Genomic DNA, 13876 nt, shown 5'->3' with positions numbered 1-13876 from the left:
GGGAAATGAGTTGCTTATGACGCAACTTATAATTATTTGGTGTGTGATGTTTTGTTCTTTTAAATGTATATATTTCCAAACACTCCAATATTGCAGTCTTCTATTGGATAGGTGATTGTTGCCAAAAATAATAAAAATAAAATACAATCTATAATGTGTCTTTTTATTAAACTAAAAATAGATAGAAAACACTTCTATGACATGAAATTCAATGATAAGTTTGGATGTCTTGTTCATTATATTTATTTCCATTTAAAAGCAGCTGAATTAACATCATTTTTAACATGGCTTATCCAACCATATTTAATATTCTATTAATGTTTTGAGTCTTTTGAATTTTATTTTAGGTAATACTTTATTATTTTAATCTGGTTTGAGAAATAAGTTATCAATAAAAATAAAAAAAAATCCTGCATTATCAAATCAGCATTGCCAAAGGGTAATATGTAAACACGTTTTAGTTATTTTTTTTTTTAACTAATTAACTAAATAAACAAATACACAAACAAACAAACAAACAAACACACGATTGCCTCATACCTCCTAACCCTGGCTAAAAACCATGTCTGATTACCCAAAATGTTTGATTAATGAACATCCAAAGCATATATCTATTGTGACAGATTCACACGGGCCTCATTGTAGCTGTTTTTCCTGCAATAATCTTCTACACAGCTACATACTCCCATTCCAGGATTCTATTGCTATCTCTTTTTATTCCTCCAGCAACCCCCCTCAGTCTCTCTCCCCTCTCCTCCAGCAGCAGCTCAGTGGGCAATGACAGCTATTACGGGCCTCATTAGTGTGTTACAGTGGCAGAGAGGTTCAGCGGAGGGGGCCAGAGCCGACGTCAGCTCCCCAGCTGTCAGGTCCCGAGACATGGGGAATAAAGCTCACCTCTTCCCAGCACCACTTCATCAGAGCTCCAAACTGTGGGCCAGGCTTCCTCCTGGCTAATGAGAATGTGCAGGAAAGTTGATTTCATACATTTTGGACCCAGAGCAGGGGGGAAACATTGCTGAGGCCGCCACAGAGCAACAAAACATCATCTGGAAATGCGGTGGAAAAGCTGCCTGACAAATTTAAAATCCATTCCGGTCTATTATTTATATCTTGCTCTCACCTTGCCTAATGCACTTATTTATTTGTCTTGAAGCTTCAACTTTTAGAGAACATTTCTCAGTGCTATGTCCAATAAACTTAAACAAACATTTCATTGTATGAGGGATAATCCATTCTTACCTGCTAACTGTACAGCTGTTACAGCCTAATGAAATCACACTGTACGCGGAAAACTTAATTGCCTTCTGTTAACCGCTGACAGACTGCGCACAAGCCATTTTTAAACTTGAGACCGGAGGTTTCACAACACCTCAGATATTGTCAAAGAGAAGAATGTTCCGGATTCAATATAAGTGGAAGTGGAAAACACACACACACACACACACACACACACACATCTATGAAATGTTAATTTATAAATAATATTGGATTTTTGGGAGGTAGCACAAACTTTCCACCATGAAAAAAAAGAAAAGAAAAAGTATATATAATAATATTATTAATAATATTAATAATAATAATAATAAAAGTTGTCACTGACAAGCTTGCTTCCAAAATAAGAAGGCTACTGAGTGTAATTAAGTGTAAATAAAAATATGGTGTACAATGTTAACAATGAAGTATGTAACATAACCAAAAAACAAAAATAAAGAAAAAAATAAAGAAAGTCTTCAGACTTGACTTGACGCAGGTTGCCAGATTGACGACACCAACAGGAACACACGTATTTGATGATAAATTATATTAAACATGCTGTGTTTTTGACAACTGGCAACCCGGAGTGCCGAGATACTATTGGGTAAACTGGCAGTTTACGCACATTTTCAAAGGATAATAACTGACTGTAGCATTGTTTTTCAGATAAACAATTATGTTAACTTAGCTTCTTATATATCTGCAAAAATTTCATGGTATTTCTTTATGCTTTAGTAGAGTCAAAAACTTACATACAGTACCTTTAAGTAAAGGTAACCAAAAAGACTCTTCTGCTATTGTTCCAAAAAAAAAAAAAAAGAAAATAGCCCCACATGATTGGTTGAGTTGTTGCTGTGTCAGGCAGCTAAGGATGATCAAACAAAACTGTTTTGAAAGCACCACAGTGTTTACACTTTTTTTTTTCAGTATCTCAGTCTGCAAATGGTTTACTTATACTTGTCTTTTTTTTTTAAGCCAGGATAGGAGAAGGTAATGAAATAATTACCCACAGTGGCTTTTAAAACTAGTAATCTATGGATTATAGAACTGGCATGAGCCCTTGAGTCAAGGCTGAAGAGACAAGGAACGACTTCATCATGGCAGAGAGAACTCCCTCTCCCCCCCTGGAAGCCTCCCGCTTCCATCTGCCGACGCTTCTGTTTGAAAGTATGACGGATGGGGCTCGTAAATGTGTTTCGGTTATAAGCGGAGCTCTCAGTTGGGCTGTATTTCAGAACCCCATCCGGTAGAGTCCCAGCATGGTTTTAAGAAGAATGTGACTATTTCCTCTCTGGAAAAACGCCAGAGCCATCCATCAGGAGGGAACCTTTCCACAAGACGACGATTCACGCGTTGTACTCCTTTCTTGTTTCTTGTCCTTTCTTGATCCTTCTCCCTTCCCTACTTTAACGTCAAACTTACCATACGTTAAACGAATTTGCTGTGACAGGTCTTTGGCACGATGAGAGGTTGCAGGAGCGCGTGAAGTGTGTGTGTGTGTTTCAGTGTGTATTTAGAGTAATCTCCTCAGGGAGGGGGAGAGCTGTTGATATAACTCAAAACCATGGCCAGGCAGTATCTGCTAACTGTATTAAGCGGAGCTTCCAGAGCACCCATCCCCCTCCATTCGCCAGCTTCACGGCTCAGCCAATCCCAGTGAGCCATCAATCTGAATTTAGCCACCAGGGTCTGCCATGGAGCGCAACAAGCTGTCTCAGGTTCCCCGCGATTCCCTGCAGGAACCCATGCAGAAACTCCAGCAGGAAAAAACATCCATCCATGGTTTAAAGATTCAGCAGATGCGAGATGTTCAGTCAGGTTTCCCAGAACAACATGACAGGCCTCAGTCTCCTGCTTGTAAATCACGACCACTTCAGCATGGACCAAACTGTTTGCATGCCAGAGGGGCCTGAACGTAAGCCTGGTTAGACCAAACACACACAAACTCTCACAGCCTGGAAGTGTCTTCAGACAAGAGTTGAAATATATGCAGCTGGCACAGACAGGGAGAGGAAGCTTCCTCGCATTCACTTTCCAAGCCATCACCACACAAGTAACAAAGTGCATTTGACAGTGGACAGAAGCATGGAAGTTTTAGCTCAGCATCTGTTGGCATCTAACTAACATTAACTTAAACGTGATGTCCAACTTGAATAAGGTCCAATGTGTTGTTGTGCACGCAACATTCATAAATCACAAATAAATGACTCACAAATGTCTCAGTCATGGTTCTTGACCTGCTTACAAATCAACCACAAGCCATTAATTTAGTCACGTTCTCTTTAACTATGAACCTCGCATAGCTTTAACAGTATGTCTAGATATGTCCACCAGGAGGAAGCATTTCACCACTCTGTGCTCTGTTGCGTCTGTTGTGTGTTGAGTTCACCATCGAATTCATTGTGAACAGGGTGGAAAGACAACATACAGTCATCCATCAACCCTTCTTGCAGAACATCCCAACTTTGTTTCATGAATGAAAGCCGTTTATTTAAACAGACGTGTGTTAAGGTGTTTGCTGCTTTGACATTGATTTGAAGACTAACTTGTTTCTGGGTTGAATTAGTTTTGTAAAAGGCAAGGTTTTGTTTACGTCCCAACAGGTTGGTTGAGTCGGCTTCCTGTTTGAGATGCAGGACTCTACTGCTCGCCGCGGAGTTCATTCAATGTGAAGGTTTATTCTGAATCCCTGTGGCAGGCTACTAGCTGGCCTCAAGCAAATCAATATATTCAATCAAAAGATCTCCCACGAGAAAGCTGGATGAGCGAGAAAGTTGAGGAAGGGGGCACGGTTTGTTTTTTGTATTATTAATCACCTGCTGGCAATAACAATCTTAAAATGATCCGCTACATGTGTTTGGAATCCTTGAGAAGATCAGTCATGATTTATCAGTTTGACACAGGATAAGGCGATGTGTGTTTACTTGTGGCACCTAACTAAGCAATAAAGTATTCATAGTTTAGTGATTCACCCTAATTCTTCTTGTTCATATTTTACATTTCCTGTCTAATGTAGACTACCACTTACATACATTCACAAGTTCTTCCAGTTGTGTGGGCATTAACACAAAGAAATTAGTCATGTTTTCATATGGCTATATTACGCAGAACACTGAGAGGCCACAGCATCATTTTAATTTTAAGAAGTGTTTTATCAACATTTCAATGTTGCATCAACTACTGATGAACACCTTTTTTTTTTTCCTGCAGTTCAATCACGAACCCCAGTTTAGCAAATGTTGACAATGTAATGTTGAACGCACTTCATGATGTAAAAAAAATAAATAAATAAATAAATAAATTATATATATATATATATATATATATATATATATATATATATAGAACAGACCAAAAGTTTGGACACACCTTCTCATTCAAAGAGTTTTCTTTATTTTCATGACTATGAAAATTGTAGATTCACACTGAAGGCATCAAAACTATGAATTAACACATGTGGAATTATGTATGGAATTATATACATAACAAAAAAGTGTGAAACAACTCAAAATATGTCATATTCTAGGTTCTTCAAAGTAGCCACCTTTTGCTTTGATTACTGCTTTGCACACTCTTGGCATTCTCTTGATGAGCTTCAAGAGGTGGTCACCTGAAATGGTCTTCCAACAGTCTTGAAGAAGTTCCCCGAGAGATGCTTAGCACTTGTTGGCCCTTTTGTCTTCTGTCTGCGGTCCAGCTCCCCCCTAAACCATCTCGATTGGGTTAAGGTCCGGTGACTGTGGAGGCCAGGTCATCTGGCGCAGCACCCCATCACTCTCCTTCTTGGTCAAATAGCCCTTGATGCCTTCAGTCTGACTCTACAATTTACATAGTCATGAAAATAAAGAAAACTCTTTGAATGAGAAGGTGTGTCCAAACTTTTGGTCTGTACTGTATATATATATTCCAATATGGTACAAGATTATCTTATTTAAATCAATGTAATAAACCATTTAAGTCAAAAGTAATCTAAAAGTTATCAAAAATAGTCTGGTTATACTTAAAATGTGTGATGGATTACTTTGCTAACTACAAACTTTTAGCAGTTTGGCTGGATTGTCAGATGGTCTTCAAAAATGTACCAAAACCCCTCTAAAACCAACCACTAGCAGTCTGTGCTGGTTTAAGAGTTTCTTTCTTCAGATCTTCTTCAGATGATTTACTTGTCAGAGCGGACACAATGGAGTGTGCATGACAGTGATGTGATAACATCAATCCAGTAGGGTTAAAATGCAATTAACATTTGCTGAAGAATCACAGAATCACACATGGTTTCTTTCAGAAAGATTTGGGGCCAATGTTGTTGTGCGTGAAACAAATTATACAATACTTTAATAAAGTTTGATAATGACAAGCCAAAATCTTTAAGCATCCTGAATTAAGTTTGATAGATGTTCCAACCCTCGAATGACTCTAGAGTAAGCTAGATTTTGCAATCAGATTTATGTGCATAGTTTTATAATCCTTTTCTTCTTTGTATTGTAGGTTTCTGTCAGCTCTGGCCGTCGGCCCACAATGATGCAACAGTTGGAGCACGTACAAGTCAATCAACAGAAAACATGAGGGAGAGACCAGTGCTGTGGGTTTGGCGAGACTAATTGTGAACTAAAATAAACATGTCACTTACACCTTTCACATCGTCACGCACTTATTGAAAACCAGACAGGGTGTGTGTGGGTCTATGATGCCAAGTAGATGACAAGCATGTGTTTGTGTCTAAGGGTTGTATTTGTTTATATATAATATGGATTGCTTTATCAAAATGTGGGTGTAAATAAAATCTGTGCCCAGAGGCAGATTTTTAATTGGATTTGAAATAGAAAATGCAAGTATAGTAAGATAAAGATGTGCTTCTAAAAAAATTGAAAACTGCTTAAAAAAAAATAATATTATATATATATATATATATATATATATATATATATATATATATATATATATATGTATGTATCATTCATGCACATAGCATGAATGTTATGGGATTAGTTAAGTGTCGAATTTTGGTCATAACATATATTAAGAATGAGTGTGCAATTTTATGTGGCTTCTCACAATAATTGCACATTAAGTACATGAAGTTCATTCCTTTTAGTGAAAAGTATTTATTTATACTGCATTTTAATACAATAATATAAATAAATACTATTAAATACTATCTTAAAGGACTGGCAGAAAGTGTCTGTTTATTCCAGTAAAGCTGACGTTAGGGATATTCGAGTGGTGTAAATAGGGCCCAAACTGTCACCCAGCATTACCAAGTTTCATCACTGTCTAATAAACAGGCCTACATCATGCCACTCGCACTGTACTTACAATGGCCACGTCAGAATCTTGTTTAAAGGAAATTTGACTATCCTGACTTCAAGTTGACAGTCAATTCATCACAGAAGACTTATCAAAGCTCAGTGTGATCTGATACCGGGGCCCGGGCACTGCGCTCAATCATGTGTCACTTTGGGACATCTGTCATCTTCGTCTAACCTTGTTATGGCACCATTTTCAAGCGCAGCTGGGGCTTATTTGACATATCTTTCAAAGAACACGAGAACAGATTATAGACCATTTAGAAGCACATTTGATCTCATGCTATAGATCATGATCACTATCTATGACAAACTTATCTTATTGGATTATCTCATCTGCAAAAATGTACCCTGTTTAGTGTTGGTCAAGACAATGAACCAGCAAATTGAAGCTGGTGGAATAATATGATCTCTCTGGTTGACCAAGGAAGTCTTGGTTGTTAAAGACATACAGTAGTTCATCCAAAAATGAGCATTCTGTCATGAGTTTTGGACCAGCTTTGGACTCAAAATGGACCCCGTTGACTGTCACTGCTTGGACAGAAACACTGTGACATTTGCAACTATTGCTCTAAATATTTTTTTATTGATTTTATTTTTTTATTTGTTGTTTTGTACAAATTTCAGCAGTGAGAGAGTTAAGTCATTTTCATGCTTTCCCAGAAAGTCTAAAAATGGCCTCTCGCATGCATTTGTGCCCAAACATATTGCTCTTTTAAATGGAGCATGACTCTTTTGACGGGCATAGGTGGTATTTTATCATTTCATTTCATTTTGTCTGTTTGAGAGCTATAATTACTTACAGAAGCATGGAAGCCTCCGTTTAAAATTACATGTCTCTTCTACTGTAGCGCATAGTGTTTCCCCAATGTATATTTTTACCCGCTCTATTTTAAACCTCTGTTATTATTTTTCATTTTGAATTCTTTTCTTTAATCATTATGTTCTGCTCAGTGTTTTCTTCGACATGCCAAGAGGGACTTAAAGCGAAGTCTTTTTCAGTTGAAGTCTTTTATTTTCCTATATTTGACCTGCCACGGATTGGCTTAGTTTCAAGATTAAGGCACAAACGTTGTTATTGAGAACAAGTATTATCCATAATTGGCTTCATCATTGTGAGACTGAACTAAGCTTGAGATTTAAACAATTTATGCATATAGTCATTCTTCGTTCACACTGGAATGGCCACAAATGAAGATGGGGAGTCTGCATAAGAGTGCCTGCACGTCTACCAATGAAAATATAACAAGGTCATCTGTCCGCTACACCGCCCTTTCTAATTCTAATTTTATGTCTGATTTCGAGCCAGTCCACCATCAAACCTCATCATCACGGCTCATTGTGCGACCGAGGGAGGCGCTTGTTGAGTTCCCGTAATTGAGAGAGGACTGCACACATGCAAGTACACATGCATCCCCACATCACGCATGTACACATATCCCCCGGCTCCTGAATTTACTGACAATTACACGCCCTGCTGGATGTCCTTATATTAAAAGCTTCCTTTGTTGGGTGCCGCCCACTAAATAGATTGCATGTGTTACCGTTTTCTTAGGTTTATCAAGCGCAGCTGTTGGGGAAATGGAGGGATGAATGGGAGTCATCATTGCATTAACCTGCCCCTTAACCGTGTCATACACTGACGGGCCCAAGAAGGGTGTAGTGACAGAGACAGAACACCAGTATCATGCCTGCAATGCTCAGCTTAAAGATGGATGCATTAAATTACATGGCAACATATAGATTTTCTAGATACTGTACAGTATAATATCATATTTATAAGTGACAAAGTGAAAGTGTGTTTATATATACAGTATATACATAAGGTCACAATAAAGTAGCGGTGACTACACTTACAGTAAGTAATTTTTGTTTTCTATTAAAATATATCACATATATGATAAAAAAATGATATGACATGCTGCCCAAATATCTTTTGCATTTTCCCATAATCGTCAATGTTATTAGTTGTCATGAAAATGTCCCTAGGTTACGAATGTAACCCTAGTTCCTCGAAGGAATGAGACGCTGCGTCGAGCGCTTTTGGGGAACGCCTTTGGCAAGAACAACTCTGAATATCGTGTGCAATCCGTCCGTTTGTCCGTCCGGGGGGACGTAGCGACCAGGAAGCTATAAAAGCACGTGCCGTGCAGCTGGCTTCAGCTTCGAGTAGGGAAGCAAGAGCCGGCAGGGGTGCCGGGAGTATGGCTCTGCGACGCAGCGTCTCATTCCTTCGAGGAACTAGGGTTACATTCGTAACCTAGGGATGTTCCTCTTCAGGAACTCTAGCTGCGTCGAGCGCTTTTGGGGAACGATGTGCCAACGCTGCCAGACTACCAAACCCCTGCCTAGTGTGTATCCAAAGAGCACAGCTAAGGCAAGAGGACAGAAGAGCCAGGAGCGGTTTGCATGTCAAGATTGTAAAATCTGGCAAATGTAGAGGAAGTGGACCATCCCGCAGCGTTGCAGATGTCCAAGAGGGACACACCTGCTAGAAAGGCCTTAGAGGCAGCCATACCCCGCGTAGAGTGAGCCTTGGCTCCCAAAGGAAGGGGAAGACCAGAGGACCCATAGGAGACGTTGATAGCCTCGATTATCCAACGACTAAGGGTCTGCTTAGAGGCAGGGGAACCCTTTTTAGGAGGACCGTAGCAAACAAGCAATTGGTCAGATTTTCTCCACAGGGCAGCTCTGTGGACGTATGCGTCCAGTGCTCGCACCGGACACATACAATTTAGCTTCTCCTGGTCTGGCTCCCGAAAGGGAGGAGGGCAGAAGGCCTGCAGTACGATAGGTTGTGGTGTTACAGAGGGAACTTTAGGAACATAACCCACTCGAGGGTATAAGAATGCTTTGGCCATACCAGGGTCAAAATCTAAGTAGTTAGGGGCCACCGAGAGGGCCTGAAGGTCTCCAACTCTCTTTAGAGACGTAATCGCCAGTAACAGGGCAGTCTTAAGGGTCAGCTGTTTATCTGAAATATCTCAAATTGGCTCGAATGGAGCTTTGCAGAGAGCCTCTAATACCACAACCAAATCCCACAGGGGAATACAGGACCGTACTGGAGGTCTCAGCCTCAGTGCACCACGAAGGAAACGTGTAACTAGGGGGTGCCTACCCACTGACTTACCATCGTAAGCGACGTGGTAAGCAGCTATGGCCGCCACGTACACCTTTAGGGTGGAGTGAGTTAACCCTGCAGAGAGCCTAGCTTGTAGAAACTCCAGAACTGTACCAACTGGGCAGTTAACAGGGTCAAGCTGGCGGTCTCTGCACCATGAGGTGAAGAGTTTCCACCTCAGGGCGTACAGTTTCCTCGTAGAGGGAGCTCTGGATTGGAGGAGGGTCTCAACAACCTCAGTTGAGAGACCAGAAGCTATGAATTGTGCCCCCTCAGGGGCCACACCCATAACTTCCACAGCTCCGGGAGAGGGTGGATTATTCTGCCCTGCGTCTGAGAGAGTAGATCTGTCCTGATCGGAATCTCCCATGGAGAGCCATCGAGGAGAGAGATCAGATCTGTGAACCATACTCGGCCCGGCCAGAACGGGGCTACTAGCAATAGACGGACCCCGTCCCGGCGTACTCTTGTCAGAACTCCCGGGAGCAGAGCGATGGGGGGAAAGGCGTACAGACGAAGCCTCGGCCAAGTCTGTGTCATGGCATCTAGTCCTAGTGGAGCTGGGTGAACTAGAGAGAACCAGAGGGGACATTGCGATGTCTCTCGAGTCGCGAAGAGGTCCACCTGAGCTTTGCCAAATATCTGCCATATCTGCTTCACCACCTCGGGGTAAAGCATCCATTCCCCGGGCCTCGGCCCCTGCCTCAACAGCATGTCTGCTCCCACATTCAATCTCCCAGGAATATACACTGCTCTTAACGAGAGGAGTTTGGCCTGGGACCACAGGAGGATCTGGTGTACCAGCTTGTATAAGGGGCGTGAACGCAGAGCTCCCTGGTGATTGATATAAGAGACCACCGATGTGTTGTCGGTGCGCACTAACACATGACAGCCTCTCAGGTCTCGGAGGAAATATTTCAATGCTCGATACACTGCTAGCATTTCTAGACAATTGATGTGCCATGTCAGATGGCGACCGCTCCACAGATTCCACAGAGCGACCGTACTCGATATTGGTATTCCTGTGTTGTGGAAGGATGGATATGTTGAAGTATGCATCTTTGAGATCTATTGTGAGTCCTCGGATCTGATTTGAGCTGCAACCTGTTTGACAGTGAGCATTTTGAACTTCAGTGACATTACTGAGAGGTTTAATTGACGCAAGTCTAAGATCGGACGCAACCCTCCATCCTTCTTTGGAACTATGAAATACCGGCTGTAAAACCCGGACTCCCTGTCTAGAGGAGGGACCACCTCGATGGCCTCCTTCCTTAATAGGGTATTCACTTCTTGTTCCATCACCAGAGCCTGCTGGGGGCCGACGACTGTCGGTGTAACCCCATTGAACCTCGGCGGTGGATGGCCGAACTGAATACAATAGCCTCTTTCTACTGTGTGCAGGACCCATTGAGATACATTTGGCAGTAGTTTCCACGCTGCTAAATAATGTACTAAGGGAATCAGTCTCTTGAGACTGATCTCTGGTGTAAGAGGCCCCCGAAGGGGTGGCGAGCTTCCCAGCTCCGCTACGCTCGCGGGCGGACATAACTGGGAGTGACATTCGCGGGAGACCGCTGCGCCCTGAAACACTGGCCAGAGGGCGCTGGGGTGAGACGGGCACCGTATAATGAGGTGGACACCACTCTACCCCAGTAGGGGCTACCCTCATGGTCACTGCGCCTGTGGCGTCAGGACCTCTTTGTCGAGGACTTCCTAGCTTCGATAATTGCACGAAGATCTGACTTTGCTTTGGAAGTCCCCGACTCAGAGCGAGTGGCTTTTGAGCCTCGCGGTATAAGGAGCTCGCTTGTGGCATGGGTATCTCCCATCCAGATAACCCACGAGAGCGTCGAGGGAGGAAACTCTGGAACGTCAGCCTGATATGCTCGCTCGAGAGCCGACTCAGCGTGATTCGGCCCCAGACAAACCACGCATAAATCATGTGTATCCCCAGCCGTGATATAGCGTTGGCAGGGAGGAACACACAATTTATAGCGCGATTTGGATTCGCCCTTCACATGTCTGGTCTTAGCTTTGCTCTTTGGCATTATGTTGCTTTATTGGGACAGACAACAATACTTACAAGACAGACTTTTGAACATGCACACACAGAGCGCTTGCTGAAAGACGCGAAGCTGAAGCCAGCTGCATGGCACATGCTTTTATAGCTTCCTGGTCGCTACATCACGCTCTTCCATTGGACTGATTGCACACGATATTCAGAGTTGTTCTTGCCAAAGGCGTTCCCCAAAAGCGCTCAACGCAGCTCAAGTTCCTGAAGAGGAACAAATTTTTCATTATATATATATATATATATATATATATATATATATATATATATATATATATATATATATATATATATTGGTTTTAGTTATTTTGTACAAGATACAATGAGAGCAAGAAATGTTGTTTTGTGTACTAAGTAATATAACACACACACACACACACACACACATATTTCTAGGGCAGCATGTACATGAATACCTTTTTCCAAGTATTAATAACTTCTTTGGTGTGATGTCAGTCATTCTGAGCTTTACTGTTAGATGCAACACTGATAAATATATCAATTAAAACACAAGGGGGAGCCACTGGACAATTCCACTAACTGATAACAATGTCTAATCTGAGTCTATAAAGTTCGAAAAGCTGCTTGTACCTTCTTATTGGTGAAATGTGATAGCTGTATTTCCTATTAAATATGTCAGTAATGTTCAATTAGGTTCCCCTTAAAAAAAGTGGAAAGAGGCATGCTTTTATAGCCAAAGTGCCCTTATAGTGAAAGGACCCTGGCGGTTTGTAGTACACAATGTGTAATTAGAGAGTCCGGCTCCTGCATGCTTCACTCAGGATGTTGTTCTGAATCCTTATGTTGCCACGTATTTAGATGTTTCCTTTCCTGTTTTGTCTTCTCTTGTTACAACTTCTGTTTTTCTCTCAGGACTGTATATTTTGGTGAGATTTTCTGGTTGAGCAGCTCTCAAAATCAGTGCAAATCTATGTAGCAGGCTTCCACTAATGTTTCTACCTTCAGGACCTTGGTGGATATTGATTGAAAATAAGATATGTTGTAATGAATAATATCATAAATAATTGAAAAGCTCAACAACAGCAGCTCAATATCGTTTGCATAGCTGGTGCAGAATACTAGATTAAGGTTCAGCGTTTTCCACAAGCGTTGATGCATATTGGTTTTCAGGTATGAGTTACAGTTCCTCTAACGTACAGAACTGAAATGATTTGGAAAACTGTGAAGTGAAATGTCCTAATGCTTCTAGAGGTGAATGGATTTCCCAGTTCCAGCATTCTTACAGTGTTAATGCTTTCCGAAATATAAAAAAGTGACAGGAATGAGAAATGTAGCCTCCAAATGGAAGGAAATGAAATACATTAAAGGGGGGAAGGAGGTTAAACAGGAATACTTTACATTGAAGAAACCTCTTTTAATTAGAATTGTACTTAATGGTACTTAAAATTAGCAAAGGGTTAAATTGTGCTCATTTGCACTATTTTGGAGGGTTTGCACTTGTGGGCTGTACATTTTTTGGTTTTATGAATCGAGCATATGGCTGTAATTTGATCGGGTAGTCCTTCCTTTTCCCAGGCCTCTAGTCTGCACAGCTCCTAGAGGGACTTATTAAGATCCATATTTCTCTAGCAGACTATTTCAGAGATTTACACAAGCAAGAACACCTGGTATCTGTGTTGCCAAGTTGGTCGTTAATGATCATGTTTGGTTGTTTGTTAAATCAGACTGCAGACAGTTCCTACTAACACATGTATCTAGTGCTCCATCGGGCCCATATCTGAGAAGAAGAAAAAAAAAGAAGACAAATATATGCTGTAAATAAATGTTCAGTTATTGCAATAAATACCTTTGACTGTACTTTAATTTGCCTGTTACATGTTTTACATTGTTCACAAGTAGGTAGGTTTAGGGTAGGGGTGGGGTTAGGTGCTCCAATTAATGTATGCATTTAAATTAAATTATTTCTATTTTTGTAATGTAAACCATTAAATTAAGGCAAACAACTGAAAGCAATGGACCTGCATGTTGAAAAAAATAGACGCTAAATAGACGCAGTACCCAGTTCATAAAAAAATGACGCAAAATGGTCCTGACCAAGTGATAATATGTGACAAATTGGGAGTGAAAACATGTTGATCAATCAATCAACCAATCAACCAATCA

Source organism: Carassius carassius, chromosome 35, assembly GCF_963082965.1.
Source record: "Carassius carassius chromosome 35, fCarCar2.1, whole genome shotgun sequence".
Taxonomy (NCBI): Eukaryota; Metazoa; Chordata; class Actinopteri; order Cypriniformes; family Cyprinidae; genus Carassius; species Carassius carassius.
This window is presented reverse-complemented; position numbering follows the sequence as displayed.